This window comes from Juglans microcarpa x Juglans regia, chromosome 1D (assembly GCF_004785595.1).
Source record: "Juglans microcarpa x Juglans regia isolate MS1-56 chromosome 1D, Jm3101_v1.0, whole genome shotgun sequence".
Taxonomy (NCBI): domain Eukaryota; kingdom Viridiplantae; phylum Streptophyta; class Magnoliopsida; order Fagales; family Juglandaceae; genus Juglans; species Juglans microcarpa x Juglans regia.
The window spans coordinates 25,954,216-25,965,732 of record NC_054594.1 but is presented as its reverse complement, the minus strand read 5'-3'; the positions used below and the strand labels follow the sequence as shown (position 1 = coordinate 25,965,732).

At 36.4% G+C, this 11,517-nt stretch overlaps 1 non-coding gene across 1 annotated transcript; it reads right to left on the bottom strand.

The window, feature by feature from the left end:
* Positions 1-10,323: 10,323 nt before the first annotated feature.
* LOC121243318 lies at positions 10,324-10,430 on the bottom strand. The gene has a single exon (XR_005936108.1). It is a non-coding gene; the product is annotated as a small nucleolar RNA R71 (small nucleolar RNA).
* Between the last annotated feature and the right edge of the window lie 1,087 nt (positions 10,431-11,517).

Here is an 11,517-nt window from a genome sequence, read left to right as displayed (position 1 = left end):
AAAAAAATGCATGGGATCCACTTTCTGTCCTTGAATCCAATAATGCTTTGACAAACAAACGTATCTAATAATTTTTTAACTCGAATATATAAACTCGTGACATAATTATTTTCTAACTTTTTCCTTATACTCAATAATGATATTTGATAATAGAAAATACTTTAACTATAAGAATTGTATAAAATAAATTTATAAATTGATGTGATTTGATATAAATTTTTATATTATAAAATTATTTTTATTGTAAAGTAGATCTAACGGATCACATGAAACTATATCAATTTCTAAATTTATTTTTATGTATTATTTTTGTATATATAATACTTCTATGTGATAATATGAAATTTACTGTTTAGATGGTTTTTTTTTTCACTTTTTTTGAATCATCAACTATTGCTTCTCATTCATTCATAAAGATAATAAGCACCAGTACAACCCAACAAACTATAAATCTAGATGATTACAAAGCATCTCTCTATTGACAATAGAATAAATATATGCAGGTCCATCTTCAATCTACCAGCATTCACCTTCCATTCTCAAAGCCCTCTTAGCAAGTTCAAAAGTCACATTATTTCTTTCTCTAAATATAAATTCAACAGTCCAGTCTGGTCTTTTAGTAAGAGTGCTCCTTATATCTTCCACTGACTGTCCCATCCATGCACATGAACTTTCTTTTCATATATCTCTTTTATTACTTTTTGAGCATCTCCTTCGCACAATACATTCTTGACATTCAATTCTACCACTAATTCCATAGCCCTCCTATAAAGCAGTTGCTTCAGCTAATTCTAGACTTCCAATGAATTCCTTTGAGGCACACATTGAAAATAGAAGCTCTCCCTTATAGTTCCTTGCAACATTACCCATACCCAATCTGCTACTGATTGTGTCAATAGCAGCATCAAAATTAATATTAGTAACTCTTTCACCCGGTGGCAGCCACTTAGCTTCTCTTCTCCTCTCCTCTGGCTATTTACTTCCCTATTCTGCTCATCCACATCTTTGGGTTCTTGAAAGAATTTGAGGTTTGATAAAGCAGATTGTTTTACTTTGCTTGGACTATCAAACTTATCCTCAAACACCACTCTGTTCCTTCTAGACCATAACCCTCTGAGAATCACAACAATCTCTTCTAACTTGATTTTCTTAAGGCATGCCTGCATTCTGTCCCAAAGTTGGAAGAACTAGACATCCTCACTGCTCCACTTCTAGAGTCCACTTTGATTCTCTGCCCACACATCACTTGCTATTGGGCAAGACCACAATACATGTTGTATTGTTTCTTCTCCCCTGCAACATATTGGACAGGTAGGCTCTTCAACTATCTTTTTTCTATAATAGGTTTTTTTTTTGTAGGCAAAATACAATTAAGAACTTTCCACAAAAACTGATCTGTTTTGTTAGGAACATGCAACCTCCAAATCTCTTCCCAAACATATTTTTGTGATTGTCTATTAGAGCACTCTCAATGAACTTCTTTTTCTATGCCAGTACCTAAATGATATGCACTACACACAAAAAGCCTTCCATCCTTTGTGTAACCCCATATAACCTTGTCTTCACCCCCATTTCTATTAAGTGGTAAGCTGTAAATCTGAACAACTTCTTCTTTGTAAATGGCCTTGAAAATCAACTTCTCATTCCAGCAATGGATATCCTCGAACACCAAAGCTTTTACTTTTGAGCCAGCAGCCAAGATGTTCACTGGTGATCTCACTTTAAAGTTTACAGCTTTCGGAAGCCACTTTTGATCCCAAATATATATGCTTCTACCATTACAACTCTCCACACCTTGCCTGCTTTCAATAGCTCTTGTGCAGCTAGCAAACTCCTCTATATAAAGGAAGGCTTATAACTAAGGTTTGCATCAATAAATTGACTCTTCCTGTATTATTTTTCCTTGAAAACCTTAGCTGCCAAAGAATATGCGTGAGATCTCTAGTTTTTACTTGTGTTTATAATTCCGTATATTTTAATTAAATGTGTTATTTTAATTATATTGTTTGTGTTATTTTATGATATTTTATTTATGATAATTTTAATTTTATGTTGGTATATTTTTGGATTGGGCTTTTGAATTTTTGTGTCTTATTTTTGGGCTTGTTTATTGTAGTGTTTTTATTGGGCTTGTGATTGTGTGATTCTGGTTGTGGGCCGTGTGTGTGTGTGCTGTGTTTGGCCCAGCCCGTTTGGTTTTGAGCCCAGCCCGTGCTGTGAACCCAGCCCTCCCCTTTCAAATCGAACGGCGCCGTTTTGATGGAGTCTAGGGCTCCATCTCTTTTCTCCTTTGCGCCACACTGCACTCCTTCTTCCTCCTCCTTATTTTCTTCTTCTTTCTTCTACATTCTTCTTCTTCCTTCGAGCTTCTTCCTCCATGCAGCTGCTGCCATCATCGGTTGGACCTTAGTAATGCCTTTCAGCCGCAAGCCGCCACCTCATTCTCCCACTTTCTTCTCGGTGTCACTCGGCATGAGCACCGAAGGCTTGCTGGCAAGCCATTGCTCCACGCAGCCACCACCTTCCACCGTGAGTAGCTTCGTGTCGACCGGTAGTGAGCTCTGTGTTGCCCTGTCAGCTACCGCGCCATTCGTCTGCACGAAATCGCTTATCTTCTCCACGGCTTTCACTACCGTTTTCTCTTCTTCTACCCGTGTGACACAAGGGCACCTGCCACAGTCGTGCTTGGCCTATAAATAGGCCACGGCTTCTACAAATAAAATCTTTCGAGATCCTCATCTTCTCTCTCTCGCTTAAGCTTTTCATATCTCTTGGTATTTTGAGTGTTGTTCTGTAATTTTTGTGTTGAATCCATGAGCTTGTGAAGCTTTGCCGAGCTCTATTTTGGTTCTAAAATTGTGTATTTCACTCGGTTTTCTTGGTGAAATTTACTGACTTGTAGTTGAATTTTTCCACCCGTTTGTAAGTTAGCCAACCCATGTGATAAAACCTTTTTTTTTTTTTTTGCACTGCTCTGCCGTGTACTGCCATTGTACCGCTACCTTGTGCAACATTTCCTTTCGCATGATCTTTCAGAATTTTCCATCTTCGTTTGTATGTAATATTCCAGTTTTAATATGAAATTGTTATAATTGTCATTTGTAAACTGTTGATTTGTTGGTCTATTGGAAATGGGCCTTGGGCCGTTGAAGTGTTGGGATGTTTATTGGGTTGTTGGAATTGGGCCTTGGGCCGGATTGGAGGACAGGATGACGTGTGTAGTTGGTTGTAAACTGTATTTTTGTAATTTTTTTTGAAATTGTAAATGAGTTATTTAAATATATTTCAATAAACTGTTGTAATGCATATTTATCGTTTTTAATAAATTGTGCTGTGAAGTCACGTTGTCTATTTGGAATTGTGACTGAATATGTGGGTGCATGTGTATCATGACCTCAAGCCGAGATGGGGCATTATCTCGGTGGAGCTCCTCTGGTCACTCGGGAGCGTAACAGACTGATGTGATGTCTCTTGAGTTGTCGTAGGGCGACAACGGGAACGAATGAGACAGTAACGCTCTCGTACCGATTCCGTGACCTTTTGGCTAGCGAGGTTAGAGGATGTTTAGCCATGTACACGCTGGGCGCGGAACTGGGTATCGCTCGTTACGAAGTCTCATGCACGGACGTTACCCGTGATGTGACGATGAGAGCCAGGGTGTGCGGACGGTCCATAGGAGAGACCATGGTGCATGCGTAAGTTTGTAATAATTATGATTGGGCCAAAATTGGGATTTTAGGCATGAGTATTAAAAGGGTATTTTTGGGAAAAAGAATGTGGTTTTGTTTTCTGTAATATTTGTCCGTATGAGGACGCGTGAATATATCAATATGTTTTAAATCTTCTGGATGTTGTTTTGATTAATTACTTGCTAAGATGTCATAATCTTATTGTGGTGTTTTACCCTACGGTTCCGTCTTATGGTGCCGTAGAGTCTGACGCAGAGCCCGAGTATGAACCTGAGGGATCAGCTTTGCCGGAGGTCTGAGTTGCTGAGATATTGTTCAGCATTATGAGATTTGTTTCCCTTATGTTATTTCATGTCTTTAATTTATCTGTCAGATGACTGTATAATTCTTGTAAAGTTATTATACTGTTTTTGAACAAATTCTGGTACTTAATAAAGAAAGACCCTTTTTATTTTTCCGCTGCGAATATTATTTTGTACACTTATTGCATATTATACACACTCTGAGCACTGGTCGTTGGGGTGCTTGATCAGTGTGGTCAACATCCCGGTGTCACGAACTCTACAAAAATAACACGTGGGGGTTGAGGGCGCCACAATATGAATTCTGCTGCAACATCCACCCTTGCTTAGAAAACATAGCCCTATTAAATATTCCAATACCTTTAAATCCCATTCCACTATCTTTCTTTTTTTCACCCATTTTGCCTCAGCTCTTCTAGTGAATTCCTCTTCCTTTTATTTTACTACTCCACCAGAACCTTGCTAGCATAGAGTAAATTTCAAGACATAATCTTCTTGGCAACAAAAAAATTCATTGTATAAGTGGGTATGGATTGTAAAACAGCTTTAATAAGAACCTCCCTACCAGCACGGGAGAGAAGTTTTTCTAGTTATTAATTTTCTTGCAAGTGCTCTCTTTAAATCCCATGAAAGTTTGGTACTTCAATCTTCCAATCATAGTTGGAAGGCCAAGATACTTGCCATAGTCCCCACATATAACAACTTCTGCTTCTTGTAAAATTTCTCTTTGTGTGAGGATTCTTGTGTTAGAACTGAATAATATTGCAGTTTTTTGTCTATTGAGGCCTTGACCAGAAGAGTCTTCATACACCTTCAATATATCATGAATTGTCTTCCACTCTTCTTTGCTGGCTCTACTAAAGATCACACAATCATTTACAAAAAGCAGATGAGTGATTCTGGTTCCTCCTCTTACAACAACACCACACATCTTTCCATTGGATTCAGTTGTACTCAATAGTGAGCTTAGGCCTTCTGCACATAAGATGAAGAGGTAAGGAGACAGAGGGTCTCCTTACCTCAAACCTCTTGTTGGTATAAATCTCTCACCCACCTTTCCATTTACCACTAGAGCATGTGACTGATTCCACATAATTTATGATCAATTAAATCCATTTCTCACTGAATCCCAACCTCCCTATCATCAACTCCAAAAACCGCTACTCAATTCTATCATATGCCTTTGACATATCCAGCTTCAGTGTCATGCTTTCATCTCTTCATTTTTGTCTTGCCTTCATAGAATGTAGAAGCTCATATGCCACCATTACATTGTCAATTATAGATCTTCTTGGTACAAAAGCACTTTGGAAACTAAAAATAATGTGAAGTAACACATTCTTAAGCCTATTAGCTAGAACCTTAGCAATAAGTTTGTTGATAAGTGTTATTTTTATGTGATTTTTATTCACTCTTTTATTTATGAAAGTGTCATTTTCCCTTCAATACTATTGATTTTATTTTATTTCTACATATTTTTATTTATTTTCTTGGATTTGAAGGAATGAGAAGATTTAGTACAAAAGGAGAGCATTTTGATACAAAATAAGAGACTACGGATCCAGACCAATGAGAGACAGCAAGATCTGAAGAAAGCTGATGAGATTTGGGCAAGGAGCCTTGTCCCGTGGACAGCAAAGAGATTTCTCTCTCCTAAAGGCGATAAGACTTACCTCTCGGTAGGCAAGGAAACTCGCGACCAGAAGGCACAAAGATTTGGCAACAAGGCTCTAGGTGGTTAGGTTAGGCGATGAGTCTAAACGATCAACTTAAGAGACTAACCTAAACGACATTGTGGGCAACAACTAGAAAATGAGAGAGGAGTCTTTCATTCCAATTGGGAGTCTTTCCACTCGATAGGTGAGGAGAGGGTTGTGTGGTCTTTGTGACCTCCACCCTCGTTCATTTGTGACCTCCACACCAGTTATATTCAGCGCACATGGTATTTACTCAGTGGGATAATTCCTCCCGACCAGGATCAATTTACTGTTGACCACCAAATCCGAGTTCCGCAATCAATCTGTCCAAATCCTCCCGAATCCCACAATTCAAGCCGCATATCATTGAATCTTCCATTTTAGATAATCCCATTATTTTTGGGATAATTCTTTCTATGTTAACATTTATCTTTAGAAACTATTTTTCAGATCTTTAGGCGAGATTTTAGCCGTAGTTATCTTATTTCCATATTTGAATTTCAACATCTATTTAATCCTGTCTTGTGGGATGAACAGAGAGTTTTGAAATGGAGTCGAGAGTTTTTATGTTTTAGAGTCTAAGTTTGAGTTTAGAGTTCCAGAATTTATTCTTGAAGTGTTCTTTCGTGAAGGTGAAACTGGAGGGCAGAGGCGAGAGCCACATGATTCATAAATTGACTTCAACGAAGAACACCAGTTTTATTCTTTTTCTTTTCAATTCCATTATGAACTAAATCTATTTTCTAGAGCTTTGATGTAACCTAGCATTGAACACACAGTTTATATTTGTAACGACCCGATCCTATATTTTTAGGGATAAATTACATATAAATTTTTTTAAGCTCAATAAATGAGTTAAAGCCCATATGAGAATTATCAGATGATTTTTTTTTTTTTAAAACCTAGAGTTAAGGCTCCATTATTATTATTATTATTATTATTTTTTATTTACTCCAAGCACGTGTGTGTTAGAGTCCAAACACTATTACTATTCTTATTTTCCTCTTCATAATAAAACTCCTAGCTACCGGATTTTATTCTTTATATTTCAAACATGCACGAAACCAAATCCACTTCCATGCACATACGTTTCTTCTTCTTTTTCACTAGGGTTTTCATTGGTCTATATATAGAGACTTATTACGTCTAGTCCGAGCCATTATTTCTAGCTTGATCAACCAGCCTCTTCCTCAACGTTGCTGCTAGCCCACACCTCGTAAGTCACGAACACACATCCTCCACCACCTCCCCTCAGTTCGTCCAATAGACCACCCAAGACCTCCTCCGTGACGCCCACCGAAAGCCACTGCCACAGCCCTATGTTCAGTTCCACAGCTCAGCCACCCCAGTTCACCACCTGTCCGCACTAACGTTCACCCTCCAACACCCCTAGCTCACGTCTCCTCCCTCAGCCACAGCACCAAGAACCACCAACTTTCCCACACACAGCAACCATAGCTCTTCCCTCCACCACCGTCGCCTAGCCGTTGAGAACCACATGGACAATACTCTATTTTACTGCACCAAAATAGAGGAGATATCCTCGCCCAAACCGAGAGCCACGTTCTGCCACTGTTGGGCCGGGACGCCACCGTCGGCAGCAGCAGACGACGCCGGAGATCTAGCCTCCACTGCCCAGTGACGGCCAGCGCCACTGCCCGAAGCCCCCTGCACGCTGCGTGGTGCGTAAACCTTCTCCTCGTAATCTCTCTAAGATTCAGTTTCTCTCTCTCTCTCTCTCTCTCTCTCTCTCATAACTCTTTCACTCTTCGTCTCTCTCTCAGAGCTTTGCCGCCGCACTCGCCACCCTCTCCTCAGCCCTCACTTCGTCGCGTGCTTCCTCCCTCGGTAAGGATATCGCACGGCTTGAGAAGAATACGCCTGCTATTAATATAAATCCCTAAGCCTTATGTCGGTTTCAACTGCAAGGGTAGACTTTTTTTTTAATTACATATTTGTCCTTAGTTATACGCCAAACGACATACATATTGAACTTATATTTTATATTGAGCTTTAATGTTTACATAGGCTCTTATCTACTGGTTAAGTATTTTTGTTACAAAGATTAACAGTTTAGAATAATTTAGTGTTATGAAGATTTTAGGTTTAGAAAAATAGGATATTTTTTTATAGTTTAGATTTTCAATAAAATCATATGTTTAATTAGAAATTTATGCAAATTACGTATTTATTTTATAGGCGACCGATTACGTGCCGAAAATAGAGGATTAGCACTGCAAGGTAAGTAACATGATTGTACCCTTACACGTATATACGGTAAACAGCATATTTTTTATAAAAATATGATGCATGTATACCCTCATTGGAAGCCCCCTTTTACGTACCTAAAAGCATGATTTTATGTGAAGATTTATGCATTAAAGTAATTTTATGAAAGTCATGATTTTATGTAAAAGTTTATGAATATTGATGATCTTATGTGATAATTTATGCATTAAAATAATTATGAAAAGTCATACATGATTTTAGAGTTATTTCATAAAATTATTTATGAAATGCATGATTTTATGTGAGAGTTATGCATAAAATTATCTATGAAAAGTCATGAATTTATGTGAGGGAACATGTATCACGATATTTATGCGATTTCATTTGAAATCTATGACAGGATATGACAAGTATGTATGTGATTTCTTTTGAAATCTATGAAATGACAAGTATGCAAGTATGATTTTGATAAAATATGTAACGGCCTATGTTATGATATGAAGACGGTACCTATGTTATGGACATATTGCATTGCCAGGTCGTGCATGCTGGTAGTGCACCCAGTATGTCTTCCTCATGTATGGATTCCATAACCCGCGGCCACAGGTGGAATCGGAATCTAGTTAGATTCGCAAACCCTAACTCACGGGTGTCAACAGTGGATAATGGCCTATGATAAATGAAAAGATAAGTCCATATTCATGTTCATGTTAATTACATATGTATTTGTGAATATGCACGATTTTCAAGAAACCTTATGTTTACTGTATGATTTGTTGTTTATTGAGTATTCAAATCATTTTAGTTTGTTTTTATGTTTTTAAACTACTCCAGGTGATGACATTTATGAGGATGAGACTGCAAAACAGGACTTGACCCCGGGAGGCGAGGCAGAGGCCTAGACAGATTATGCTATGATCATTTCTATGGTTTATAGTTTAAATAAATTATTTTGATAAGCACATGAGATTTCCATATTTTTTTTAAATAAGTGATTCCGCATACTTTATTTTAGATTTTCAGTATTTATTGAAGTTTGTTATTTATGGAAATCTTTCGCATCTGGCGTTTTGTTAAAAAGAAAAGCTTTTAAGTTTAAGTTTAGTAGTAGCACACCATCTCCCCGAAAATTCTAAAATGTCTTTTTGGGAAGCGAGGTATTACAATATTCCAAGTTATTTTTTTTTCAATATTTATATGATTAAGTGTTTATTCCTTATTCTTAATGCTAACAATTTTCTAACTAACTATTGTTCGATCTTTTAGATTGCAATGAGATCGAGAGGTGATTTGTGATTAAAGATCTAAGATTAAACAACATTAATTGACCAAAAGCAGAGATGCTTTACCACAAATAGTGTGATTTTAAAAAAAAATTCAAAGAACTTAATGAGTCTCCAATTAGTTAAATTCACATAGAGATATGGAGTTATTAGTTGGAGATATTTTTTTTTTTTTGTTCAAGAGAAAAGATTGAATAGTTAAGTGATTTTTATCATCAACTTGGGATAATTAGGATTCTATAACAATGAAGAATAAATTGTGTGAGATTTGCTAGGTGAAGTCAAATGCTCTAGATCTATTCTTATTATTTTTAATGTTCTTTTCTTTAGTTTAATTTAGATAAACCATTCTTCAAATTTTAGTTTTCCAAATAGTAATTAATTTAGTCAATTTCAATACTCAATAGCATAATTATTCCATGTGGGTTCAATAACCGTTTTCTTTAAAACACTTTACTAGTTGTTATGATTTTATGCAATTGCAGATATATTATTATGTGAACAAGTTTTTGGCGCCGTTGCTGGAGAATAATTATTTATTATTAATATTGATATTAGGTAGATTTTTACTACTTTGAATTTTATTTTATTTGTTTAAATTAGATCTCAGTTTGATTTTTTTTCTTTTTAGGAATTAGAAGTGCCTTCGCCGATCTAAATCATTAGAGCATACACTTTTCGATCTCGAGATTGAAAGAACCTTACGTTGGATCAATAAAGAGAAAAAAAAAATAGGTCGCCGCATCTGAAATTAATATGGCCGATCAGGAGCCCAAGGCATTAAAAGACTATACAATGCCCTCGGTCAATGCGGCAAGGTCTATTATAAGGCGACCAACTATACAAGCCAATAACTTCGAGATCAAGCCGGCTATCATTCAAATGATTCAACAAACCGACCAGTTTGGGGGCCTGTCACAAAAGGATCCTAACATCCATATTGCAAATTTTCTTAAACTTTGTGATAATTTTAAACACAACGGAGTGACAGATGATACGATCCGATTGAGACTTTTTCCCTTTCACTAAGGGAAAAAGCAAAAGCTTGGTTGAATTTTTTGCCACCTGGGAGCAGTTGGCACAAAAAATTTTAGTGAAGTATCTACCGTCGGCCAAGACAGCGAAGTTAAGGAATGATATCAATACATTCACCCAATTTGAGGGTGAATCAATATATTAGGCATGGGAGAGATATAAGGATGTATTGCGCAAGTGTCCACATCATGACCATCCAGCCTGGCTCCAAGTACAGACGTTTTACAATGGTTTGGGATCCACAAATCGGTCTATGGTTGATGCAGTTGTAGGAGGAGCATTAATGAGTAACACCCCTCTTTGCATAAAAATATATCTACAAGTGCATAAAATCGTAACAAGTAGTAAAGTGTTTTTTAAAAAAATGGTTATCGAACCCAAAAGGGGTAATTATGCTATTGAGTATTGAAATTGACTAAATTAATTACTATTTTGAAAACTAAAATTTGAAGAATGGTTTATCTAAATTAAACTGAAGAAAAGAACATTAAAATTAAGATTTTAAAAATAATAAGAATAGATCTAAAGCGTTTGAGTTTACCTAGCAAATCTCACACAATATATTATTCCTTGTTATAGAATCTCAATTATCCCAAGTTGATGATAAAAATTCCTTAAACTATTCAATATTTTCTTTCGAATAATACAAAAAATATCTCCAACTCATAACTCCATATCTCTATGTAAATTTAATAGATTGGAGACTTATTAAGTTCTTGGAATTTTTCATGAAAATCACACTAGTCGCGGTACAACATCTCTGCTTTCGCTCAACTAATGGTGTTTAATCCTAGAGCTTTAATCACAAATGACCTCTCGGTCTCGTTGCAATCCAAAAGATCGAATAATAGTTAGTTAAAAAATTGCAAGTCTTAAGAATAATGAATAAACATTCAATTATGGAAATATTGAAAATAAAATAACTTGAAATATAAATTGTGTGTTCAATACTAGGCTACTTCAAAGCTCTAGAAAATAGAATTAGATCATAATGGAATTGAAAAGAAAAAGAATAAAATTGGTGTTCTTCATTGAAGTTGGTTGATGAAGCATGCGGCTCTCGCCTCTGCCCTCCAGTTTTGCCTTCTTGAAGGAACACTTCAATAATAAATTGTGGAGCTCTAAACTCAAACTCAGACTCTAAAGCATAAAAACTCTCGACTCCGATTCAGAACCCTCCTTATTCATCCCACAATACGGGATTAAATAGATGTCAAAATTCAAATCTGGAAACAAGAAAATTGTGCTAAAATCTCACTTAAAGATTTGAAAAATAGTTTTT